Here is a 26407-nt window from a genome sequence, read left to right on the forward strand (position 1 = left end):
ATTTACTATGCTACATACTCCAAACTCATCTTAGACTGCCTCGCATTTTCACCCTGTCTGATCCCTCCTATTTCTGAACTATTCTTTACTCTAGTGCTATTTGTCCCTCCCAGTCCTCTGTGCACCTTGTTTCTCCTCTCTAATGCTTCCTCCTGGTGCCCATCCCCCTGCCAAATTAGTTTAAACCCAGGCTCCCCCCACAGCAGTAGTGAACCTCCCCGCGAGGACATTGGTCCCAGCTCCTATGAGGTGCAACCCGTCCATCTTGATCAGATCCCTCCTACCCCAGAACTGGTCCCAATGCACCAGGAATCTGAAGCCCTCCCTCCTGCACCATTGTTCCAGCCACACCTTGACCTGTCTTATCCTATTATTTCTATACTCACTAGCTGGTGGCACTGGGAGTAATCTGGAGATTACTACCTTTGAGATCCTGCTTTTTAACCTCCTCCCTGAAACTCTGACTGCAGGACCTCAACCCTTTTCCTTCCTATGTCATTCGTTCTCACATGGACCATGACTTCTAGCTGTTCCCCTTCCCCCCTCAAAACGTTCTGCACCCTCTCAGTGATGTCCTTTATCCCGGCACCAGGGAGGCAACACACCATGCAGGACTCATGTCGGCAGTTGCAGAAATGCCTGACTATCTCCCTGACTATCGATTCCCCTATAACAACTGCATTTCTTGTGCCCCCCTGTGCAGCCGAGTCGCCCACGATGCTGTGGATTTGCTCCTGAATTCACTCCCCTGAGCTGTCAACACTCTCACTGGTATTCAACACTGAATATTGGTTTGTGAGAGCCACACTCCCAGCAGACTCCTGCACTGCCTGCCTATTTCTCCTAGTCTATCTGGTGGTGACCCATTCCCTCTTCACCTGATCTCTCTGTAGCTGCGGGGTGACCACCTCCTGAAATGTGCTTTCCACAAAACTCTCAGCTTCCCGTATGCACTGTAGTGATGCCAGTCGCCCCTCAAGTTCAGAAACTCTGCACTGGAGCTGGAGCAGTTGGCAGGACTTCCTGCATACATGGTTTTCCAGGACACACAAGTGTTGTGGAGTTCCCACACGGCACAGAATGTGCATGTGACGGGTCCCAGCTGTTGCCTAACAGTCGTTTAAACTGTTTGTTTAGCTTTAAGGCAATTCACTATTAAGTTAATACTATAACACTAACCACTAAAAACACTAACCAACCACAAAAAAAAAATCAATAAACTAAATACTTACTGATTTACCCTCGGCGCTCCTCCTTGTGCTGTGACATCACTTTTTGACTTTCTCTTGACTTTTTGATTCTGCTCTCGTACCGCTCCGTCAGTTTCACTATTTACACTCTCTTCACACTCACCGGGTCTCCCGGGTCAGTTTCACTATTTACACTCTCTTCACACTCACCGGGTCTCCCGGGTCAGTTTCACTATTTACACTCTCTTCACACTCACCGGGTCAGTTTCACCATTTACACTCTCTTCACACTCACCGGGTCTCCGGGTCAGTTTCACTATTTACACTCACCGGGTCTCCGGGTCAGTTTCACTATTTACACTCTCTTCACACTCACCTGGTCAGTTTCACTATTTACACTCTTCACACTCACCGGGTCTCCGGGTCAGTTTCACTATTTACACTCTCTTCACACTCACCGGGTCTCCGGGTCAGTTTCACTATTTGCACTCTCTTCACACTCACCGGGTCTCCGGGTCAGTTTCACTATTTGCACTCTCTTCACACTCACCGGGTCTCCGGGTCAGTTTCACTATTTACACTCTCTTCACACTCACCGGGTCTCCGGGTCAGTTTCACTATTTACACTCTCTTCACACTCACCGGGTCTCCGGGTCAGTTTCACTATTTACACTCTCTTCACACTCTCCGGGTCAGTTTCACTATTTACACTCACCGGGTCTCCCGGGTCAGTTTCACAGCTCTCTTTACACTCACCGGGTCTCCCTCTCCGTATTTCACTGAAGCATGAAGTTAGAGCTTAAGGCTCCCTGTGGTGGGTCTGATGATTAATGCAGCTCGTGAGAAAGGACACCGTGTTGCAACAGAAGATTAGCTTGCTATGTAATGGGTCTGTGAGAAGGAAAATAATACTGAAGGGATCTAGGAACCAGTTGCCATTCTGCAGATGTCGGGTGAGAATGGGTGAAAAATAAACGTATTTCTGGAGTAGATTTCATCTCCCGTGCTGTTGTCCCACTCCCCATCTGTTTATGGCACGCCTCTGTTAAAGGAGCAGGTCACCTTTAATACGTTCTGAATTATATTACTATTTGGATCATTTAGTCGACATCCACTGGTGGTTCACAGTTTACAATTTCTGTGTGTCCTTTAATCCTTTGTGAAGTCACACGTTCAACTTCTACCAGATGTTTCAGAACAAATGATCAGATGGGCAGAGAAGTACAGTTGACTCTGTATCTACTTGAGTACTAAATCTCTTAATTGCTTGACCATTGATAAGAAATCCTTTGATTATCAACTGAATCTATCATGGAGTACAGTCCCCACCACTTAAAATGTCCACGCTTATAGAATCATAGAATCATGGAAACAGGCCCTTCGGCCCAACATGTCCATGTCGCCCAGTTTATACCACTAAGCTAGTCCCAATTGCCTGCACTTGGCCCATATCCCTCGATACCCATCTTACCCATGTAACTGTCCAAATGCTTTTTAAAAGACAAAATTGTACCCGCCTCTACTACTGCCTCTGGCAGCTCGTTCCAGGCACTCACCACCCTTTGAGTGAAAAAATTGCCCCTCTGGACCCTTTTGTATCTCTCCCCTCTCACCTTAAATCTATGTCCCCTCGTTATAGACTCCCCTACCTTTGGGAAAAGATTTTGACTATCTACCTTATCTATGCCCCTCATTATTTTATAGACTTCTATAAGATCACCCCTTAACCTCCTACTCTCCAGGGAAAAAAGTCTCAGTCTATCCAACCTCTCCCTATAAGTCAAACCATCAAGTCCCGGTAGCATCCTAGTAAATCTTTTCTGCACTCTTTCTAGTTTAATAATATCCTTTCTATAATAGGGTGACCAGAACTGTACACAGTATTCCAAATGTGGCCTTACTAATGTCTTGTACAACTTCAACAAGACATCCAAACTCCTGGGTAATCACTTAAATTGGCCAAAAAGCATACTCCGTTATCTATTGGCATTAAAATCAGTTCCAAAGATACTGTTTACAGCTCTTAAGCGCCTTCAGCTCTCCGTGTGTTTCGGTGTTACTATTTTTTTACAGTGTTCGGTTTCTCTCCTCTCACATCTCTTTATCTTCTCCTGGCTCAGAATCCTCATCAGCTGGTTCAATGACCCCGACTCTCCCAGAACTGCTGTGGCTTCCTTCCCTCTGAGGACGCTTCTCATCTCCCAGATGCCCAATTATCTCACTCCCCATGCCAACTCTTCCTCTGTGGTCCAAATGCCTGTGCTCCTCTCGAACTCGCAGCGCATGGCATCTCAGCTGCTAGACACCATGAGGTCATTGCCGGACCTGTGCAATGCTCCCACTGCAAAGTCCAGATGTATGGACCTCAGGTGAGAACACTGGGATATCCCCACACTCAAATACTCTCTCTCTATCGACTCTGGCATCACTCACTACTTGGTGGCCTTTGCGATTCCCTTTAAACCGTCCAACGTGTATAGCGGGCACATTGCGTTAGCACCAACGCGGCCACTATAAGTGATGGGGATTGTATATCATTTTTACTTTAGTGGATATAATAGAATTGCACTTTATTTAAACCGTTTCAGAGAGTTTTCTTCTGAAGATGCAGAATAAGGTAGCGGCAGATCAAAGGAGGGGCTGCCATGCGAGTTGAGGTAGTGCAACAGGTGATGTCGGAGGTGGTGTATTGGGCCTCTGGAACATGAGGGTGGGACTTTTTGAACATGGGGTGCATCAGATAGTTAGCTAAATGTGCTGCCTGTTAGAGGCTGGTGCACAACTCCTCCTGGCTGTAAATTCTGCAGGGATATCTTCCATCTCATTCACAATTTCCTAGTTTGCCTGTCTAACACTGCACCTTCTTGTCGATTCTGCTCTATGGTGACTCCATACTCCATCTGTCCAGGCAATTGAAGCAGTTTGCAATGTTTCAGCTGTGGCTCAGTGGTAGCACTCTGGCCTCTGAGTTAGGAGTTTGTGGGATGATAGTCCCACTCCAGGGACTTAGAGTACGTAATCTAGGCCGACGCTCCAGTGCAGTACTGAGGGAGTTCTGTACTGTTGGAGGTGCTGTCTTTTGAATGAGATGATAAACAGAGGCCCTGTCTCTCTTCTCAGGTGGATGTAAAAGATCCCATGGCACTATTCAAAGAAGAGCAGGGGAGTTTTCCCCAGTGTCCTGGCAATAATTATCCCTCAACCAACATCACTAAATCAGATTATCTGGTTGTTTATCTCATTGCCGTTTGTGGGACCTTGCTGTGCACAAATTGGCTGCTGCGTTTGCTTCACTTCAAAAGTACTTCATTGGCTGTAAAGCACTTTGGGACATCCTGAGGCCATGAAAGGTGCAATATAAATGCAAGTCATTTTTTCTTTTTATACCAACTTATGTCCATTAAACATTCATGGCCATACACAGAATCAGACCGACTTCCAGACACTATGGGTGAAAACACCGGACTTCAGCACAATGGAAACATCGGCAACATTATATGGAAAGGAGAGCTGTCGTTGAGGTCAGCTCAACTAATCAGAATAACCACTTCAGGCCATCAAAAGAAAGCCCCCAATAACAATCAGCTCCAACAGGGCTCGTCAGGGCAAAGGGCAAGCAGCATCCAAACGTGGAGAGCATGGGCTGGTCTGGATGGAGATCGGTGGGGGGGGGGGGTGTTCTGGATGGAGAGTGGGGGGGGGGTCTGGATGGAGAGTGGGGATGGGCCTGGATGGAGTGTGGGGGCGGGTCTGGATGGATAGAGACGGCGGGTCTGGATGGAGCATGGGGGCGGGTCTGGATGGATATCGGGGTCGGGTCTGGATGGATATCGGGGTCGGGTCTGGATGGAGAGCGGAGGCGGGTCTGGATGGAGAGTGGGGGTGGGTCTGGATGGAGAGTGGGGGTGGGTCTGGATGGAGAGTGGGGGTGGGTCTGGATGGAGAGTGGGGGCGGGTCTGGATGGAGAGTGGGGGCGGGTCTGGATGGAGAGTGGGGGCGGGTCTGGATGGAGAGTGGGGGTGGGTCTGGATGGAGAGTGGGGGTGGGTCTGGATGGAGAGTGGGGGTGGGTCTGGATGGAGAGTGGGGGCGGGTCTGGATGGAGAGTGGGGGTGGGTCTGGATGGAGAGTGGGGGTGGGTCTGGATGGAGAGTGGGGGCGGGTCTGGATGGAGAGTGGGGGTGGGTCTGGATGGAGAGTGGGGGCGGGTCTGGATGGAGGGTGGGGTGGGTCTGGATGGAGACGGCAGGTCTGGATGGGGAGTGCGGTCGGGTCTAGATGGGGAGTGGGGGCGGGTATGGATGGAGAGCGGAGGCGGGTCTGGATGGAGAGTGGGGGTGGGTCTGGATGGAGAGTGGGGGTGGGTCTGGATGGAGAGTGGGGGTGGGTCTGGATGGAGAGTGGGGGTGGGTCTGGATGGAGAGTGGGGGTGGGTCTGGATGGAGAGTGGGGGTGGGTCTGGATGGAGGGTGGGGGCGGGTCTGGATGGAGAGCGGGGACGGGTCTGGATGGAGAGCGGGGACGGGTCTGGATGGAGATCGGGGGCGGGTCTGGATGGAGACGGCGGGTCTGGGTGGAGAGTGGGGGCGGGTCTGGATGGAGAGTGGGGGCGGGTCTCGATGGAGAGTGGGGGCGGGTCTGGATGGAGAGCGGGGGCGGGTCTAGATGGAGAGCGAGGGCGGGTCTAGATGGAGAGCAGGGGCGGGTCTGGATGGAGAGCGGGGGCGGGTCTGGATGGAGAGTGGGGGCGGGTCTGGATGGAGAGCGGGGGCGGGTCTGGATGGAGGGTGGGGGCAGGTCTGGATGGAGAGAGGGGTCAGGTCTGGATGGAGAGTGGGGGCAGGTCTGGATGGAGAGTGGGGGCGGGTCTGGATGGAGAGTGGGGGCGGGTCTGGGTGGAGACGGCGGGTCTGGGTGGAGAACGGGGGCGGGTCTGGATGGAGAGTGGGGGCGGGTCTGGATGGAGAGAGGGGGCGGGTCTGGATGGAGAGCGGGGGCGGGTCTGGATGGAGAGCGGGGGCGGGTCTGGATGGAGAGCGGGGGCGGGTCTGGATGGAGAGCGGGGGCGGGTCTGGATGGAGAGTGGGGCGGGTCTGGATGGAGAGCGGGGGGAGGTCAGGATGGAGAGTGGGGGCGGGTCTGGATGGAGGGTGGGGGCGGGTCTGGATGGAGAGTGGGGACGGGTCTGGATGGGGAGTGGGGGCGGGTCTGGATGGAGAGCGGGGGTGGGTCTGGATGGGGAGCGGGGGCGGGTCTGGATGGGGAGCGGGGGCGGGTCTGGATGGGGAGCGGGGGCGGGTCTGGATGGGGAGCGGGGGCGGGTCTGGATGGAGAGCGGGGGAGGGTCTGGATGGGGAGCGGGGGCGGGTCTGGATGGGGAGTGGGGGCGGGTCTGGATGGAGAGCGGGGGTGGGTCTGGATGGAGAGTGGGGATGGGTCTGGATGGAGAGCGGGGGTGGGTCTGGATGGAGGGTGGGGGCGGGTCTGGATGGAGACGGCGGGTCTGGATGGAGAGTGGGGGCGGGTCTGGATGGAGGGTGGGGGCGGGTCTGGATGGAGAGCGGGGGCGGGTCTGGATGGAGACGGCGGGTCTGGATGGAGACGGCGGGTCTGGATGGAGAGTGGGGGCGGGTCTGGATGGAGGGTGGGGGCGGGTCTGGATGGAGGGTTGGGGCGGGTCTGGATGGAGAGTGAGGGAGGGTCTGAATGGAGAGAGGAGATGGGTCTGGATGGAGGGTGGGGGCGAGTCTGGATGGGGAGCGGGGGCGGGTCTGGATGAGGAGTGGGTGCGGGTCTGGATGGGGAGTGGGTGCGAGCCTGGCGCCTCGCATTGTGCAAGTCAACATTCTCAGCTACTGCCACCTTCTGCCACTTCTTAGGGGGCAAGAGCTGCATTGCTTCAAGGCAAGCAACACCTCCCTCCCCCAGTGGGCTTCCTTTTTGACCCTGGGTGCTCTGGTCTCTCCCCTCAGACTTTGCTGATGTCACTGACATTCTTCAAAGAATCAAACTTTTTTGTCCTGCAGCCAAAAAATTATCTGTGCTCCAACCCCTTTAAGCTGCTCCAGACCCTTTAAATCTCACTGCAATTCACACCACCACAAAGACAAGCTCCCAATGAATGGCGGTCGCAATACCAGGAGCTCACCATATTACGGTAATTCGGCCGAGACTGGAAGGCGCAGTGAGGTCAGCCTACTTCTCGCTGGGGAGGCTGAAAGTCTGGATTCTGTCATTTTCACCTCGGGGTTTAAGGCAGGCTGGCACTCTAACACTCCATATTTGCCCACAGTTCTAGAAGTGGATGCTTCTTGCTGAGCAGGCAGTCCAGGGATAGAGCTGCTCTTCACCACGCTGCATGTGCAAAATACTGCCAGCAGCTCATTCACTCACCTTTCTTACATTCTTCGTGTCGCTGACTGGTTCTTTGGCAACTGCTTAAAACTGAAGGTAGGTCGGGGACTCATCATTAACCTGTCGGCAGACATCACTTCAGACACCACGGGATACAGAGTCATACAGGCTACCAGACAACACGGGAGAAGAGTCACACGGGCTACCAGACACCATGGGAGAAGAGTCACACTGACTACCAGACACCATGGGAGAAGAGTCACACTGACTACCAGACACCATGGGAGAAGAGTCACACTGGCTACCAGACACCATGGGAGAAGAGTCGCACTGATTACCAGACACCATGGGAGAAGAGTCACACTGGCTACCAGACACCATGGGAGAAGAGTCACACTGGCTACCAGACACCATGGGAGAAGAGTCACACTGGCTACCAGACACTATGGCCGCACAGAGAGTCACATCAGCTACCAGAAACCATGGAAGAAGAGTCTCACTGGCTTCCAGGTACCACAGGAGTACAGAGCCATACCGACTACCAGACACCACAGCCACACACAGAGTCACGCTGGCTACCAGACACCAGGGGAGCAGAATCACAATGGCTAGCAGACACCATGGCCACACACAGAGTCACAATGGCTACCAGACACCAGGGAAGCACAGAGTCACACCGACTTCCAGACACCAGGGAAGCACAGAGTCACACCGACTTCCAGACACCACGGGAGCACAGAGTCACACCGGCTACCAGACACCACGGAAACACAGAGTCACACCGGCCACCAGACACCACGGGAGAAGAGTCACACCAGTTTTCAGACACCACGGGAGAACAGAGCTACTGCGGCTATCACACATCACAGCCACATACAGAGTCACACCTTCTATCAGACACCACGATCAAACACAGAGTCACACCGGCTTCCAGACACCACAGGAGCAATGTCACATTGGCTAGCAGACATCATGGCCACATACAAAGTCACACCAGTTACCGGATTCTACGACAACACACAGTGTCACACTGTCTACTGGACATCACAATGACACACAGAGTCACATCGGCCACCAGTCACCATGGTCACACAAAGTCGTACCGGCTACCAGACACCATTAGAGCACAGAGTCACTCTGGCCACCAGTCACCATGGGGGCACAGCGGCTATCATACACCATGGTCACACAAAGTCACACCGGCTACCAGGCACCATTTGAGCACAGAGTCACACTGGCTATCGGACACCACGGGAGGATAGAGTCACACTGGCTACCAGGCACCACGGGAGGACATAGGGTTACACCAGTTACCAGACAACAACAACTTGCATTGATATAGCACTTTTAACGTAGTAGAATGTCCCAAGGCGCTTCACAGGAATGATTTTTAAACAAAATTTGACACTAAGCCACATAAGGAGATATTAGGACAGGTGACCAAAAGCTTGGTCAAAGAAGTAGGTTTTAAGGAGCGTCTTAAAGAAGGAGAGAGAGCTAGACAGGCGGAGTGGTTTAGAGAGGGAATTCTAGAGCTTAGGGCCTTGGCAGCTGAAGGCCCAACCACCAATGGTGGAGTGATTAAAATCGAGGACGCGCAAGAGGCTAGAATTGGAGGAGCGCAGAGATCTCGGAGGGTTGTAGGGCTGGAGGAGTTTACAGAGATAGGGAGTGGCAAGGCCATGGAGGGGTTTGAAAAGAAGGATGAGAATTTTAAAATCGAGGCGTTCCCAGACCGGGAGCCAGTGTAGGTCAGCAAGCACAGGGGTGATGGGAGAACAGGACTTAGTGCGTGTTAGGATACGGGCAGCAGAGTTTTGGATCAGTTCAAGTTTATGGAGGGTGGAAGATGGCAGGCCAGCCAGGAGAGCATTGGAATAGTCAAGTCTAGGGACACCACGGGTGCACAGACTCACACCGACTACCAGACAGCACAGAGTCACACCTGTTAACAGACAGCACAGACACGCGCAGAGGCACACCGTCTACCAGGCACCAGGGGAGAGGAGTCACACTAGCTTCCAGACACCAGGGACACCGCTGGAGTGACATTGGTAACCAGACACCACTGGAGCACAGAGTGACACTGGTAACCAGACACCACTGGAGCACAGAGTGACACTGTTAACCAGACACCACTGGAGCACAGAGTGACACTGGTAACCAGACACCACAGGAGCACAGAGTGACACTGTTAACCAGACACCACAGGAGCACAGAGTGACACTGGTAACCAGACACCACTGGAGCACAGAGTGACACTGGTAACCAGACACCACAGGAGCACAGAGTGACACTGTTAACCAGACACCACTGGAGCACAGAGTGACACTGTCTACCAGACACCACAGCCGCGCACTGAGTCACATTGGCTACCAGACACCACGGGAGCACAGAGTTACACCAACTACTAGGCACTAGCATGGCTGGAGCAGGCACCGATGAGGGCTGCTGTCTCTCAGGGCAATGCTTATCCAGCCCTCAAATGGCAGAAAGATGTGCCAGAAGCAGGAGAGCTAGCCATACGTCGTGGCATCAGCACCAGTCACAGGGTCATCTCATAACCCAGCACAAGGAGATATGGGCCACTTTGGGCGCAGCTCTGATGCCCACCTGCCCGGGCACACACAAACCCTGGCACCCACCCACCTGTTTTTGGCAGCTCCGAACACAACACTGGTCAGATCGACCCCCAAGCAAGGGGGCTAATCCAGGCAAGTTAAAAAGATATTCACAATTCTTCAGGAGTCCAGGCTACTTGACAGGACAGGACTCTGCTGGTGGGGTCCACGTGCACTCTTGTGAAGGCCGTTGCATCTCATCTCACTGGGTGCACCGGCCACCACTAGTATACTGAGTCCCTTCTGTGGAGCAGTAGTGAGGCAGTAGTGAACCTCTGTTTCAAATGTGTCTCCAATTCTTCCTTAAAAGATACAATGGTCTCTGCTTCAACCGGTGGAAAGACTAGAGAAGTTCGGATTCTTCTCCTTAGAGCAGAGAAGGTTAAGGGGAGATTTAATAGAGGTGTTCAAAATTATGAAGGGTTTTGATAGAGGAAACAAAGAGAAATTGTTTCCACTGGCAGGTGGATCGGTAACCAGAGGACACAGAGGTAACCAGGGGGCATAGATTTAAAGTAATTGGTAGAAGGATTAGAGGGGAGCTGAGGAGAAATTTTTTCACCCAGAGGGTGGTGGGGGTCTGGAGCTCACTGCCTGAAAGGGTAGTAGAGATAGGAAACCTCAACTCATTTAAAAAGTACTTGGATGTGCACTTGAAGTGCCGTAACCTACAGGGTTACGGACCAAGCGATTGAAAGTGGGACTTTCTTTTATTCATTCATGGGATGTGGGTGTCGCTGGCAAGACCAGCATTTATTGCCCATCCCTAATTGCCCTTGAGAAGGTGGTGGTGAGCTGCCTTCTTGAACCACTGCAGTCTGTCTGGTGAAGGTTGCTTTCTGTAGTGTGATTGTACAACTGAGTGGCTTGCTAGGCCTTTTCAGAGGGTGTTTAAGAATCAACCACATTGCTGTGGGTCTGGAGTCACATATAGGCTAGACTGGGTAAGGACGGCAGGTTTTCTTCCCTAAAGGACATTAGTGAACCAGATGGGTTTTTACAACAATCCAGTAGTTTCTTGGCCACTGTTACTGATAATAGTTTTTTTTTAATTCCAGATTTTATTTAATTAATTGAATTTAAATTCCCCAGCTGCCATGGCAGCAATTTGAACTCATGACTCTGGATTATTAGTCCAGGCCTCTGGACTACTAGTCCAGTAACATAACCACTATGCTACCGTACCCGTGATTAAGCTGGATAGCTCTTTATCTGTTGGCACGGAGAGGATGGGCCAAATGGCCTCCTTCTGTGCCGTAACTTTTTATGATTCTATGATTCTATTTAAGATAATTAGCAAAAGAACCAGAGGGGAGATGAGGAGAAATTCTTTTATACAGTGAATTGTTATGATCTGGAATGTACTGCTTGAAAGGGTGGTGGAAGCAGATTCAATAGTAACTTTCAAAAGAGAATAGGATATTTACTTATAGAATCATAGAATGATACAGCACAGAAGGAGGCCATTCAGCCCATTGTGCCTGTGCCGGCTCTTTGAAAGAGCTATCCAATTAGGCCCACTCCCCTATCCTTTCCCCATAGCCCTACAATTTTTTCCTCTTCAAGTATTTATCTAATTCCCTTTTGAAAGTCATACTTGAAAAGGAAAAATTTGCAGGGTAATGGGGAAAGAGCAGGGGAGTGGGACTAATTGGATAGCTCTTCCAGAGAACCTACATAGGCACGATGGGCCAATTGGCCTCCTTCTGTGCTGTATGATTCCATGATTCCCCATACCCATCATTTACCTTGTAAGGGACAGCAAATGTTCCACTCCTTACAAGTATATGCAGAAACTCCCAGAAGCAGTGGTGACCCAATGTTACCCAGGTTTATTGGAAAGAGATAAACTGGCAGCTGTCCGAAACAAGGCAACCATAAACTGCTTGATACATTAGGGGGGAGCTGATTAGCAAATGTGATAGACATCCCCCAATGCTGCCTGAAAGGAACCTTTGGAGTAGGGGCCACTGTGGTTTTATTACCACTGGCAGTGTGGTAGCTTGTGTTAATGTAGGCTGCAAGTTTCGGGCAGCCAGCTAACATTGATCTGTTATGGCCTCCTGTGGGAAGCACAGCCTCCTGAAACATTATCAACTCAACAAATTCAGGTAGGAGTGCCTGGGTTGGCAGACAAGGTGGAGTGGACATCTGCAGGTGGGTGCCAACTGGGGCCTGTGGTGCCATGACCAGTCTTGCTGCCTCAGCTCTTCCTTCTGAACCACCTCCTCATAACAGAGGCGAAGGGGTATTCCTCCAGGAATGTGAATCGTTGGGGGACGGGGGCTTGGGAGAAAGGGGCAATGGCTGCCAAGTTCCCGAAATAAAGGTTTCAAACCCTGCAAGCTCCTCCATGCTTTGAGATTCACAAAGCTGCAGGTCAACTGCCCTTAGAACTGACAACTCTACCAAAATGGCCACTTGCAGCTCTTCAAGTTCCCTACTGCCTCTAGCAAGTTGCAATGCCACCTTTGCAATGCTACCTTTGTACTGGTGTTGCTTTTTGGAGACGATGCCCAGGCAATGGGGGTGGGCAAAAGAGCGTTGCACGTTGCCCACTCATTCCACAAAGTACTCACTTGCTGTGGGGGGAGGAGAATCTAGCTCAATGTGTTGGTGAAAGTGTTAATAAATAAAAAACACAGACTCAGGTGCAAAAAGCACAATCGCAAATATTAAGTCTGTTGTTCATAGCGAGATCGATCACTCAGTCAAACATTATTTGAGATTGAAAGATAGTTGTGAATTGCAGTGTGGCACGTACAGTGCTTTAGGCCAGTGCTGCTCTTGGGAAATCATCGGTACAGATAGAAGGAAGTGATGTGACGTGCATTCAGCAGACTCCATGCAGACAGGTTTCAGTTCAATAGAATCTGAAAGCAGGATGTGAGGCCAGAACTGTTACTGTCACTGTGTTACCCCCTTGATCCTGCACCTTCAGCCACACCAGTATGTTCTGTCACTCAGCAGTTACAGGGGTAAATATTTATTCATACCGACACAGAAGAGTAGCTTCTAGTTTCCACTAAGATGCTGTCTAAGGTGTAGAGAGAACACAAGCCAATGAATATGATTAACAAAGTCTGAGAGTAAAGTAATATGAGAGCACTGATGATATAGGAGTAAATTTTACAATGTAGTGCTCCAGGCATAGATCTTCACACAAAGGGGATCCATTTATGAGGTGAACCAGGCTGACTCACAACCCACCCAATTTCTTGTCCATTAATTTCAATGAGCACGCCAAATGTGGGGGTTGTTGGTGAAATTTAAAGAGGTGTGGCCATTTAGAGACACAGGGGGAGAGGGCACAAAATTCTTACAGTCTTTAGAATGGTATAAAAGGCATCTATCAAAAAGCTGAAAGATAAGTTGTTGGGGGGGGGGGGCGGTGGGAATGAAGTGAAAGGAAAGCCAATGTGGAGTCACAATATTGAGCCTGTAGGGAAGTGACAGAGTGACACAATTCCATGTTTCATTGCTGGCAAAGTTGGTATTATGTTTTATGATGTGGATGCAAGAAGAAAAATAACTTGCATTTGTGGGGTTAAGAGTAGTTACTTAGACTGGCAAAAGGTGGGAAGTGTGTTCCTCAAGGATCAGTGCTGGAACCACTGTTGTTCACCATTTACACAAATGATTTGGACTCGGGAATCAGAATACAATATCAAAATTTGTGGATGACACCAAATCGGGACGTATAGTTAATACAGAGGAAGACTGCGACTAAATACAAGTCATTAACAAACTTGCAGGAAAGACTAAACAGGCTGGGGTTCTTTTTTCAAGGAAAGAGAAGACTGAAAGGTGACCTTTAAAATTATGAAGGGGTTTGATTGGGTAGATGTGGAGAAGATGTTTCCACTTGTGGGGGAGTCCAAAACTAGGGGCCATAAATATAAGATAGTCACTAATAACTCCAATAAGGAATTCAGGAGAAACCTCTTAACCCAGAGAGTGGCTAAAATGTGGAACTTGCTACCACATGGAATGGTTGAGATGAATAACATAGCTACATTCCAAGGGAAGCTAGATAAGTACATGAGGGAGAAAGAAATAGAAGGATATGTTGATAGGGTGAGAGGAAGTAAATAGAGTAGGAGGAGGCTTGTGTGGAGCATGAACACCGGCATAGACCTGTTGGACCGAATGGCCTATTTCTGTGCTGCAAAATTCTATGCACTTCTATGTAATATATAGTGCCTTTATGACCTCAGGACATCCAAAAGCACTTTACAGGCAATGATGTACTTTTGAAGTGTAGTCACTGTTGTAATGTAGGAAACGTGGCATCCAATTTGCGCACATCAAGGTCCCATAAACAGTAATGAGATAAAATGACTAGATCATCTGATTTAGGTGTTGGTTGGAGGATAAATGTTGGCCAAGACACTGCCAGCACTGGTTGCTGCACTAAATCGTCAGACTGCCTCCAGCCAGGGAGGGGTCAGGGGAAATGGGTTTGTCTGAACGTGCAGCCTTCCCCAGTTCTTCTTCAAGTAGTGCTGAGGGGTCTTTTACGTCCTCCTGAGAGGGCTGAGGGGGCCTCAGTTTAATATTTCATCCGAAAGGCGGTACCTCCAATAGTGCAGGACTCCCTCAGTACTGCACTGTGGTGTGAGCTTAGATTATGTGCTCAATCCCTGGAGTGGGGCTGGAATCCACAACCTTCTGACTCAGAACCACTGAGCCAAGTCTGACACCTTGACCAGAAGGGTCATCTTTGGCATTCCAAGGTACTTTCCCCATAAGGAAGCCAGAGGTATAAAAAGTAAGGGCTGAAGTGACCTTCACAACCACTGGCAGTGCTGTGCCTATGTTACAGGTTGGCTGCAAGGTTCCTTGCAGCAGATGGCAAAGCTCTGCAACTAGCTCATTGAAATCTGGAACCTGCAGAGGCAGCTGTCTTCAGTCATTGGCAGGTGGATGTGCCAAGGCCTGCAGGAATGGTTGGTGATAGTGCTGCTCAAGTTCCCTTTCATCTCCCTGACATGCCTTTCATCCTGTACTTCAACCATGAAGTAATGTACTTAGATTGCATCCAAACCAACCTCATCATAACCTCTACCTTCGCTCACTGCCCAATATGAGACTCCTTTGGAGCCAATTTTAACCCTGCCCACCTGGCAGAAACCAGGTGGACGGGCAGTTAAAATGGCAGGTGAGATTTACCTGCATCGCACCTGTTGCAGCCTCATTCAGGCACCAGATTCATGCAAAAATATTTAAATTAAAACCTGTTTCTTTCCTTCATTTGCCCTGGGATTGTCCAGTTTGAGTGAGCAAAGCTCCAAGTGTGATGGAACCCTTAAAAGGGAAGAAACTTCAAACTTATTTTGTTGCAATATTTACAGCACATTTATGGCATGACATTGTTTCTATTAGAGATTATTTTTATTATTTCTGACATTTTTATTAATGTGTATTTTGAGAATTATTTTTAGGGGGACAATTTTTAGTTACTCATAATGGTAAATTTGGCTTTAAATGCTTCCCCAAAAATAATCCATTATTGCCCACTAAATGATTGGAACGTGCACTGTAAGTAATGGTGGATAGGGAAGTGTCCATGGATGTTGTCTATATGGACTTGCAGAAGGCATTTGATTAGGTTCCACACAACAGATTATTATCAAAAATGAGAGTGCACAGAATTGAGGGTAACCTTGTGACATGAGTTGGTAATCAGTTGGGAAGTAGGAGACAGAGAATAGGGGTAAAGGAAATTTTCTCTGATTGGTGGGATGTGACATGTGGCATTCCCCAGGGACCTGCACAGCACAGAAGGAGGCCATTCAGTCCATCGTGCCTGTGTCGGTTCTTGGAACGAGCTATCCAATTAGTCCCACTCCCCTGCTCTTACCCCATAGCTCTGCAAATTTTTCCCTTTCAAATATACTGTATATCCAATTCCCTGTTGAAAGTTACTTTTGAATCTGCTTCAACCACCCTTTCAGGCAGTGCATCCAAGATCATAACAACTCGCTGCGTAACAGAATTTCTCCTCATCTCCACTTTGGTTCTTTTGCCAATTATCTTAAATGTGTGTTCTCTGGTTACTGACCCTCTCACCAGTGGAAACAGTTTCTGCTTATTTACTCTGTCAAAATCCTTCATAATTTTGAACACTTCTATTAAACCTCCCCTTAACTTTCTCTGCTTCCCAGCTTCTCTAGTCTTTCCACATAACTGAAGTCCTTAATTATGACAAACTGACCTTCCTTTACAGCACAAGATCAGTCTCCTGTCCCCTAGGTGCACTGCCTCAGAATAGCTTCATCCACCCCAAAGAAATTGCAGCACAGAAGGAGGCCACTCAACACATCGTGCCTGTGCCTGTGTTAGCTCTTCAATGGAGCCGTCTGGCTCTAATCCCATTCCCCTGCCCTTTCCTCATATCCTTTCATATTCTTCCTTTTCAAATCCTTATCCAATTTCCTTTTAAATTATGTTACAGTCTCTACCTCAATAGCCTCTTGTGGTAAAGCATTCCATGTACTAATCACCCTCTGTGTGGAAAAAAAATCTTTTCCTTTCGTCCTTTTTGTGACAATCCTCAGTCTGTACCTCTTGTTATTGATTCATCAACCAGTGGAAGCAATCTTTCACTATTTAACCCTCGCAAAATCTTTCATAATCTTCAAAAACTTCTATTAGACCCCTTTGACCATCTGTTCCAGTGTTAACAGACAAGTTAAGTGATTGCTTTAAGAACTGTGGAGCCTTCATCGGAGGAGGGGTCGTGTGGAGTAACAGTGTGAATGAGTTCATGAAAATTTTAAACAGCTGATATTTCCATCAAAATCAGATATATTTAGCAAAATATGGCCTTTGATGGCACGTTAAGTTCTAATGGGAAAAATCGATAGTCTTGTTTACTTAAATGAGCAGCTGCTGAAAATGAAAGGCGCATGTTGAAAAAAAGAAACCAAGTCTTCATAAGATCAGCGGTGGTGACCCATAGAATTAAAATCACCTTTCCAAGAGACAACATAAAAGGACATCGGGGCCTCAGTTGACCCTTATGATCTTTATACTTTGTTTTACATGTATTAAGCTGACTGCAGGCCAGCCCTGCCCCCTCTTGAGTTTCTTCAATAAAAGGCTGCACGTTCAGACAAACCCATTTCCCCTGACCCCTCCCTGGCTGGAGGCAGTCTGACGATTTAGTGCAGCAACCAGTGCTGGCAATTTGGAACCAGCTCAATTGAGGTCAAATCTCTCCTGAGTTTTAGATTTGGGATTCCTGTCACATCGCTAGCCTGCTACGCATGAAACAGCTTCGGAGCCTATGAGTCAGATTCTGCCAATTGAGTACAACTAGTTGAGTCTGACCATTTGTGAACAGAAAGCTGACCTTTTCATCAGTACACATTGCTGAGATGACGACCTCTATATAATTAGGGAGTGAGTTAGCACTATGCTTTTCCTAGAATTATGCTTGGACCAGATATGTTTATCCAGGCTTGCTTGTATTGACTGAATAAGGTACACTCCTGCTCACATTCAGCTAATCTTCTTTATGTATATCTCTGTACAGTAAATCTGCCTTTGCCAATAATCTGTGCTGACATTAAGGCCCTAATTTTAACGCCCCCGCACCCCCTCCCCTGCCCAGCAGGAATGGTGCATGGGAGGGGTTAAAATCTAAAAATTCTACCTCCCGGCTCCAGCCCACTGCCTTCCCGGCTGTTTAAATTTTTATTACCCCAAATCAGGCCATCGACGAGGGTCCTGCAAAAGGCAGGCGGGGGCCTAGTTAACATTCAAAAGTCACAGCCCAAAGACATTATCGACGCCGCGACATAGAATTAACGGAACGTCAAGGGGAGTCCCGCGCTGTCAGTTGCCCAGCAGCAGATCCAAGGAAGGAGATGCCGACTGGCAAAGGTAGGTATTAAAGATCTGCTCCTTTTAGATGAGCCAGGATCCCCGGCTGAGGCCGCTAAATTTCTACTCCCGCCCGCCCAGCTAGGCAGTCAAGCAAAGAGTCATTTAAATGAGCCTCACATTCTTGGCCTTGCTGGGTTCGTCGCTCACTATCGGGTTCCCCCGCACCTTCCCGCCATCCCGTTAATATCGAGGCCGAAGTCTCTTCTGTTCAAATTGTGCCATTGTTTCTTTTTTCTCTGCCATTAAAACAGAAATCTACGCCCCCGATTTTAACTGTGAGCCAGTTTTTGGAGGGTGTGTTTTGCTCTCAGTTCAAAACTCACCCACTGATGAAAAAGGAGAGGCCTTGGGTATTTTAACTCCCGGGTCTCATTTAAATGCTGCCAGCCAACTTCTCAACCCGTTCCCAGTGGGAAGCGGCAGAAATTTGTGCATCCTGGAAGCCAGGTAAGTGGTGAGATTGGCTGCCAAGCCATACCGCTATTGGGGGAAAGGGGAAGCAAGATCACAGCAGGGGAAGCTGAAGATTCCCTTGTTGGGGTCCACAAGGAAAGTAAAATGAACCGAATCTTAAACTTACCTTTTTTGGGGAGTCTTCTGGTTCCTCGCTGGGTTGGGCCTGGCAGGAAACTCACTGCTGTTTCCCCCGTTCAGGCCACTTGGTAGAAATTGCAGTTGGGACCTGATGATGTAATTGGGAACCATCATGCGTATGTTAAAAAGGACCCCATCGGCTTTGGGTGGCGTCCTTGCTTCCTGCTCGGTGGAGCAGGTTAAAAATAGCGGCCAGTAATCTCTTGGCAGTTCCAGGGTGGGTAAGTGAGCTGGGAGTTTTTAACTGCCCACTCACTCGGTTTCCATCTCCCCCCACCTGACTTAAATGGAACTTTAAATTATCAATGACCTCAATTGCTTCTTCCAGTGCATATCCTGTGAGCCAGTCTCCCAGTTGGTACCAACTAGGTGGGAATGAAACACGTACTAGAGTGTCCCTGAAATGAAATGAAAAATAATCTATAACCCTTCCTACTGAGTAGTTTAACCAAGAAAAAACGAATGGTTTGGAAGAGTTGCTCTACTGTGAAAGAAACAATCTTGTGGCAACAGTAAATATCTTTTATTAACTCATTTTGATGTTCTTTGGTTAGAATGACAATACTAATTTAATATTTCTTCTCTGGGTAAAGTGGCAAAGCTGGTGACTCCTGTTCCAGCTCGGAGCATATAATTTCCCAAAGTGGTGTTGGCTTGGCTCAGCTGGTAGCACTCTTGACTCTGAGTTAAATTGTTGGGGGTGCAAACCCCACTCTAGGACTTGGGCACATAATCTCGGCTGACACTTCAGTGCAGTACTAAAGGAGCACTGCACTGTCTGAGGTGCTGTCTTTTAGATATGATGCTAAGTCTCCCTGCTCAGGTGGACGTAAAAGATCCCATGGCACTATTTGAAGAAGAGCATGGGAGTTCTCCTCGGTGTCCTGGCCAATATTTGTCCCTCAACCAACACCACTAGAACAGATTATCTGGTCATTTATCTCATTGCTGTTTGTGGAACCTTGCTGTGCGCAAACTGGGCGTATCCCTACATTACAACAGTGACTACACTTCAAAAGTACTTCATTGGTTGTAAATGATCTTATTGACTGGCGGAGCAGGCTCGAGATGCCGTATGGCCTACTCCTGTTCCTATTTCTTATATTCTTATATAAAGTGCTTTGGGACTGAGGTCGTGAAAGGCGCTGTATAAATGCAAGACCTTACTTTCTTTCATTCATCTCACCGCATATCGTGGCATCATGCTGTGCGCAAATTGGCCGCTGCATTTCCCTCTGTGACGACACACTGCACTTCAAAAGTAATTCATTGTATGTGAAGTGCTTTGGGATGTCTTGAAGATGTGATAAGGTACTATATAAATGCAAGCTCTTTCTTACTCCTACTATTGATTTAGTTTCACTGCAGGTTATTGAATGAAGGAACAGAGAGATGCCCAGATATCGGCACAAGGTGAAATCATGACGATTGACTCAATTAAAGAGAAGTCTTTTTTAATCATATAAATAACTGAGAAAAAAAGGTTCTGGGCTGTGAGGAGAAAAGAATGAACAATTAGGTAAAAAGTATTGAGCAAACACGAGAAATCAATTGTGGGATGTACAACAATTTTTTTTTATTATGTAAAAAAACTGAGACAATAGAGCATAAACCAGGGGAAAGTGAAGATATAAAACAGGAAGCAATCTATTAGGAAATCCACTGCTAATCCAGTATTAACCAGAATATCCAGAGTCTACCAAACTATGTCCACAATAAATTTTGACTTTTAGGCGGGTGACTAGCAGAGTGTGCCCGTCCAGGCAGTGAAGAGGCGCCTGCGATTTGGAGGCCCCGGGGCCTGGCGCCAAATGGGCATCCCTTGCAGTTCGCTGGATTAAGGCCTACTACCGAACCGCCTCGACCGTCAGCAAGGTAAGTGTAGGGGATGAGGGGGGGGGGGGGGGTCGCGATCATGGAGAGGGGAGGGTCCCTGGGGTGGTAACAGCCCAGATTATTTTCAGGGGAGGGGCCCAAAGGAGAACTCCTGCTCCTTCTGTCAACACAAAAATAATTTCAAACTTGCCTTGGCTGGGCCTCTTTGGCTCCATTGCCTGTGGGACTGATAGGAGAGTGCACAGCGTACGCTCCAGACAGTTCTCTCCTAAAATAGCAATCAGGGTCCTCTGTATGTCATAGGACCCCGTTTGCATATTAACAGGGGGCTACCGCCTGAAACAGGCAGGTGTCTTGGCCGCTCAGCAGTAGGTCCCTTTCATAATTCAAAATGGCAGCAACTGCAATGGAGATGAGGACAGGGCGCTAAGTACTGTGCCGCCATTTTAACTGTATTATCACTCCGTTTGCTGTTGGGACAAGTTAAAATCGGCTCCTTTGTAAGAAAGATGACCCAGAAGATACCGGAATTGCCGGCTAAATGCATAAGCTACATTCTGATGAAACAGTGAGAAACGCTGTTCAGGATAAAGCAAAATACCATAATACTATCCAGTCATCTAACAGCAACAGTGGGACATCAGCACAGTTCATGTTCCCATGAGTATACCAGAAAGACCAAAGATACTCCCTCAGCTAACAGTGACCTGGATGAAGGAGAACTGAGGGGATTATAAGTGGGAGCTGGTTTCAGGCAGGCAGGGGGCCGAGGGAGCATCAGGATCCCCCTGAGGGCATCAATTTGAGGCCCAGGCTATTTTAGCTCCGGGGCCTCATTTACATCCTGCCAGCCATCTGCCCGCAAGTAACAGACATAAAAGAGTTGGCTGGTTTCCGGGAGACGAAGATCGGGCGCCCACCGACACTCAGGTAAGTCGCGAGGTGGGGGGGGAGGGGGGGGTGTTCAGTAGTGCCTTGCGTGGCAGGTGAGACCAATACATTGCTTTTAAGGCCTCCGCATCTTCTCCAACAGGTTTTACTGAGCAGGGCGGCCATAACTGGCACCTGGCACAGTTAAGGCACACATGGCATCTTAGGACCCCCAATCTGCACGTCTCAATGAGGCACCTGGCTGAAATCAGGCGGGCACTTTGGCCACCTAAAAAAAAAGTGGCCATTTAAAGCGTTGGTGTGTGGGAATGGAGTGTGAACAGGGTGGTAAGTTTACAAGGTGATTTTAACTGTGTGGTCGCTTTGTTCCCACCATGTTGTCTTGAAAACACCCCCATTATTACAGGCAACAGGGTGAGCACCATGACATGTTTAGCGCCAGAAGAGCTGAGATTTCTAAAAGCTCTCGAGTCATCATGTTAAATGAGTTACGAATCAGACCAGTGTCTTTGAAGAAAGTTACCTGACAGTAAGAAAATCGGAGATTCAACAAAGAAACATGTTCACTTGGATGGGGTCATTCAACAGGTGTTAGGCCCTTAATTTACATTTTTAAGGGGCCTAAAGTGGACGCCTTAATAAAAGGGCTCCACCAATTTAGCAGTGGGACCAGAGAGACACAGGGGGTTAAATTGGATAACCCCCGAAACTGGGCGCGGGGGTCGCAGTGCGCGATTAACCCACGCCCAGTCGTTGAGATGCAGGCAGCACGTAACATCCATGTTGCCTGGTGATTTCTATGATTGCTGCCTCCAGCCAGTGCTACCTGCGCTGTTTTTTTTTAATCGTTCATGGGATGTGGGCGTCGCTGGCCGGCATTTATTGCCCATCCCTAATTGCCCTTGAGAAGGTGGTGGTGAGCCACCTTCTTTAACCGCTGCAGTCCATGTGGTGACGGTTCTCCCACAGTGCTGTTAGGAAGGGAGTTCCAGGATTTTGACCCAGTGACGATGAAGGAATGGCGATATATTTCCAAGTCGGGATGGTGTGTGACTTGGAGGGGAACATGCAGGTGGTGTTGTTCCCATGTGCCTGCTGCTCTTGTCCTTCTAGGTGGTAGAGGTCGCGGGTTTGAGAGGTGCTGTCGAAGAAGCCTTGGCGAGTTGCTGCAGTGCATCCTGTGGATGGTACACACTGCAGCCACAGTGCGCCGGTGGTGAAGGGAGTGAATGTTTAGGGTGGTGGATGGGGTGCCAATTAAGCGGGCTGCTCTATCTTGGATGGTGTCGAGCTTTTTGAGTGTTGTTGGAGCTTCACTCATCCAAGCAAGTGGAGAGTATTCCATCACACTCCTGACTTGTGCCTTGTAGATGGTGGAAAGGCTTTGGGGAGTCAGGAGGTGAGTCACTCGTCGCAGAATACCCAGCCTCTGACCTGCTCTCGTAGCCACAGTATTTATATGGCTGGTCCAGTTAAGTTTCTGGTCAATGGTGACCCCCAGGATGTTGATGGTGGGGGATTCGGTGATGGTAATGCTGTTGAGTGGCTGATCACCAGCAGGGGGCCCAGATAGCACGAGTGGCTAGCGCCACATCGGGGCAGCCTGCGCCTCTTAAAGGGAAGGTGCATTATGGCTGCGGGAAGCGGTGGAAGTCAATGGTGAAGTGAATCTGTGCTGCAATATCGTGAAGAATGGTGATGATGGGAACTCTGGAATTTTTAATGAGCAACAACTGGGCTGATCAGCATTTGCGGGACTCTGATATTTGCAAAATATAAGATACGGATCAGCACGGAGTCTGAACAGAGATCAGACATCGCACATGTAAAACACACAAGCAGATCCTGCTCCTATGTTTACAAACTGTTGAGTTATTTTAAAACATTGAATAAAAGTTGTGCACTACTAAATCCCACATCCTCCAATCTGAGCGCCAGACCTCACCAATCTGCCGATCTGAGTTTGAACCGGACCTGCGAGATTGCGTGCACCAAGGTTCTCTGATGATGCAATACAGCCTTGGTGCAAGAGCTGGACAGCAGGAGGGGTATCCTATATCCGCAAGGGAGCAAGAGGCTCTCCTAACATATGCTCCCGAGGCAGTGGGAGGCAGTAGGGGACGAAGTCAATGCCAGGTGCATAGCACTACGACTATGGATGCATGCAGGAAGAAGTTCAATGCTTTGACATGAGTGGTCAAGGTGAATGAGGTCAACTGTCACGTGGCATCTCGTACCAACTGCACCACTAGTCGCATCCACTGCTCCACGCACTACACCCCCCATCACCCACACACCAACAAACTCTTTCAATCAATACTCAACTCTTCTAATCAGATGTTTCCTCTCACTACATTACTACTGTTGCAAGCCGCACACCCACAACACACAGGTCTCACACACACTGGCAGCTTTGAACCATGACAGCCACATCACCCAAACATCTTGCAGGACACTCACTGGCACACATCCCGCTTTCTTGCAGAAGGTGGTGCATAACAGGAGGCAGCAAATGGCAGTGTCTCCATGGAACATGAACCTGCTGTCCTCTCTCAGGATGACAGCATTCCTGGCCCACCCGTGCCACTCCGCCAGTGTCCTTGCTGTTACCTGTCAGCAAGTCAGCCCACTCCCTGTAGAGTATTGAAACTTTATTATAAGAACAGGAGTAGGCCAGTTAGCTCCTTGAGCCTGTTCCGCCATTCAATGAGATCATGGTTGATCTGTGACCGAACTCCATATACCCACCATAGCCCCATATCCCTTAATACCTTTGGTTAACAAAAATCTGACAATCTCAGATTTAAAATGAACAATTGAGCTAGCATCAACTGCCCTTTGCGGAAGAGAGTTCCAAATTTCTACCACCCTTTGCGTGTAGAAGTGTTTCCTAACTTCACTCCTGGCTCTAATTTTTAGGTTATGTCCCCTAGTCCTAGTATTCAAGTTTTGGTGACCTCCAAAAGCAGGTAGAAATGCATCAGCAGCCAGAAGCAATAATTCAGCAACTAACCTGTAATTCCTGCATAATCCCTTTAAATAGCCCCGGTGGGGGGGGGTCCTCCATGCTGTTAAAGACCTGTTCAGCTGTTGGCTGGAGCGTTGAGTTCCAAAATCGCATCTGTCCCTTTAAATCAGCATGGCACACTGATCTACCACATATTCTCCCTACTTTACATGGTGCCGGCGTTTGTTATCGGCGCTTGCGAACGCCTTTGCCAATATGGTGTCCGGCGCACATCACGCTAGACATGAACGCGCATTCCAGATGCCATTTTGGGTCCTTAGGAGTCCACGTAGTGCCTACACAACGGGTGCAACGCAGCCCAATTTAGACCTCACAGATTGGGCGCAGTCATAGGAACATAGGAACAGGAGTAGGCCATTCAGCCCCTCGTGCCTGCTCCGCCATTTGATAAGATCATGGCTGATCTGCGATCTAACTCCATATACCTGCCTTTGGCCCATATCCCTTAATACCTTTGGTTGCCAAAAAGCTATCTATCTCAGATTTAAATTTAGCAATTGAGCTAGTATCAATTGCCGTTTGCGGAAGAGAGTTCCAAACTTCTACCACCCTTTGTGTGTAGAAATGTTTTCTAATCTCGCTCCTGAAAGGTCTGGCTCTAATTTTTAGACTCTGCCCCCTACTCCTAAAATCCCCAACCAGCGGAAATAGTTTCTCTCTATCCACCCTATCTGTTCCCCTTAATATCTTATAAACTTCGATCAGATCACCCCTTAACCTTCGAAACTCTAGAGAATACAACCCCAATTTGTGTAAACTCTCCTCGTAACTTAACCCTTGAAGTCCGGGTATCATTCTAGTAAACCTACGCTGCACTCACTCCAAGGCCAATATGTCCTACCGAAGGTGCGGTGCCCAGAACTGCTCACAGTACTCCAGGTGCGGTCTAACCAGGGTTTTGTATAGCTGCAGCATAACTTCTGCCCCCTTGTACTCTAGTCCTCTAGATATAAAGGCCAACATTCCATTTGCTTTCTTGATTATTTTCTGCACCTGTTCATGACACTTCAATGATGTATGTACCTGAACCCCTATGTCCCTTTGGACAGCCACTGTTTTTAACTTTTTACCATTTAGAAAGTACCCTGTTCTATCCTTTTTTGATCCAAAGTGGATGACCTCACATTTGTCTACATTGAATTCCATTTGCCACAGTTTTGCCCATTCACCTAATCTATCAATATCCCTTTGTAATTTTATGTTTTCATCTGCACTGCTTACAATGCCACCAATCTTTGTGTCATCGGCAAACTTAGATATGAGACTTTCTATGCCTTCATCTAAGTCGTTAATAAATATTGTGAATAATTGAGGCCCCAAGACAGATCCCTGCGGGACTCCACTAGTCACATCCTGCCAATGTGAGTACCTTCCCATTATCCCTATTCTCTGTCGCCTTTCGCTCAGCCAACTTCCTAACCAAGTCCGTACTTTTCCCTCAATTCCATGGGCTTCTAACTTAGTTAACAGTCTCTTATGTGGGACCTTATCAAATGCCTTCTGGAAGTCCATATAAATAACATCCATTGACATTCCCCTGTCCACTACTTTAGTCACCTCTTCAAAAAATTCAATCAGGTTTGTCAGGCACGACCTTCCTTTCACAAATACATGCTGGCTCTCTCTGATTAACTGAAAATTCTCGAGGTGTTCAGTCACCCTATCCTTAATTATAGACTCCAGCATTTTCCCCACAACAGATGTTAGGCTAACTGGTCTATAATTCCCCGGTTTCCCTCTCTCTCCTTTCTTAAAAAGCAGAGTGACATGTGCAATTTTCCAATCTAGAGGGACAGTTCCTGAATCTAGAGAACTTTGAAAGATTATAGTTAGGGCATCCGCAATGTGCTCACCTTCTTCCTTTGAAACCCTGGGATGGAAACCATCTGGTCCTGGGGATTTGTCACTCTTTAGTGCTATTATTTTCTTCATTACTGTTGCTTTACTTATGTTAATTTTATCGAGTCCCTGTCCCCGATTCAATGTAAGTTTTCTTGGGA

The 26407-nt window shown here is 48.6% G+C and overlaps 1 long non-coding RNA gene across 1 annotated transcript in view; it reads right to left on the reverse strand.

Annotated features, from left to right (window-relative positions):
* Positions 1 to 18809, reverse strand: part of LOC137320568 (uncharacterized) — a 31795-nt gene extending 12986 nt beyond the window's left edge. Inside the window, exon 1 of the long non-coding RNA XR_010962588.1 lies at positions 18639 to 18809. This is a non-coding gene — a long non-coding RNA (uncharacterized lncRNA). The remainder of the gene's footprint in view (positions 1 to 18638) is intronic.
* Between the last annotated feature and the right edge of the window lie 7598 nt (positions 18810 to 26407).

The sequence above is a fragment of the Heptranchias perlo genome, chromosome 4 (genome assembly GCF_035084215.1).
Source record: "Heptranchias perlo isolate sHepPer1 chromosome 4, sHepPer1.hap1, whole genome shotgun sequence".
Taxonomy (NCBI): Eukaryota; Metazoa; Chordata; class Chondrichthyes; order Hexanchiformes; family Hexanchidae; genus Heptranchias; species Heptranchias perlo.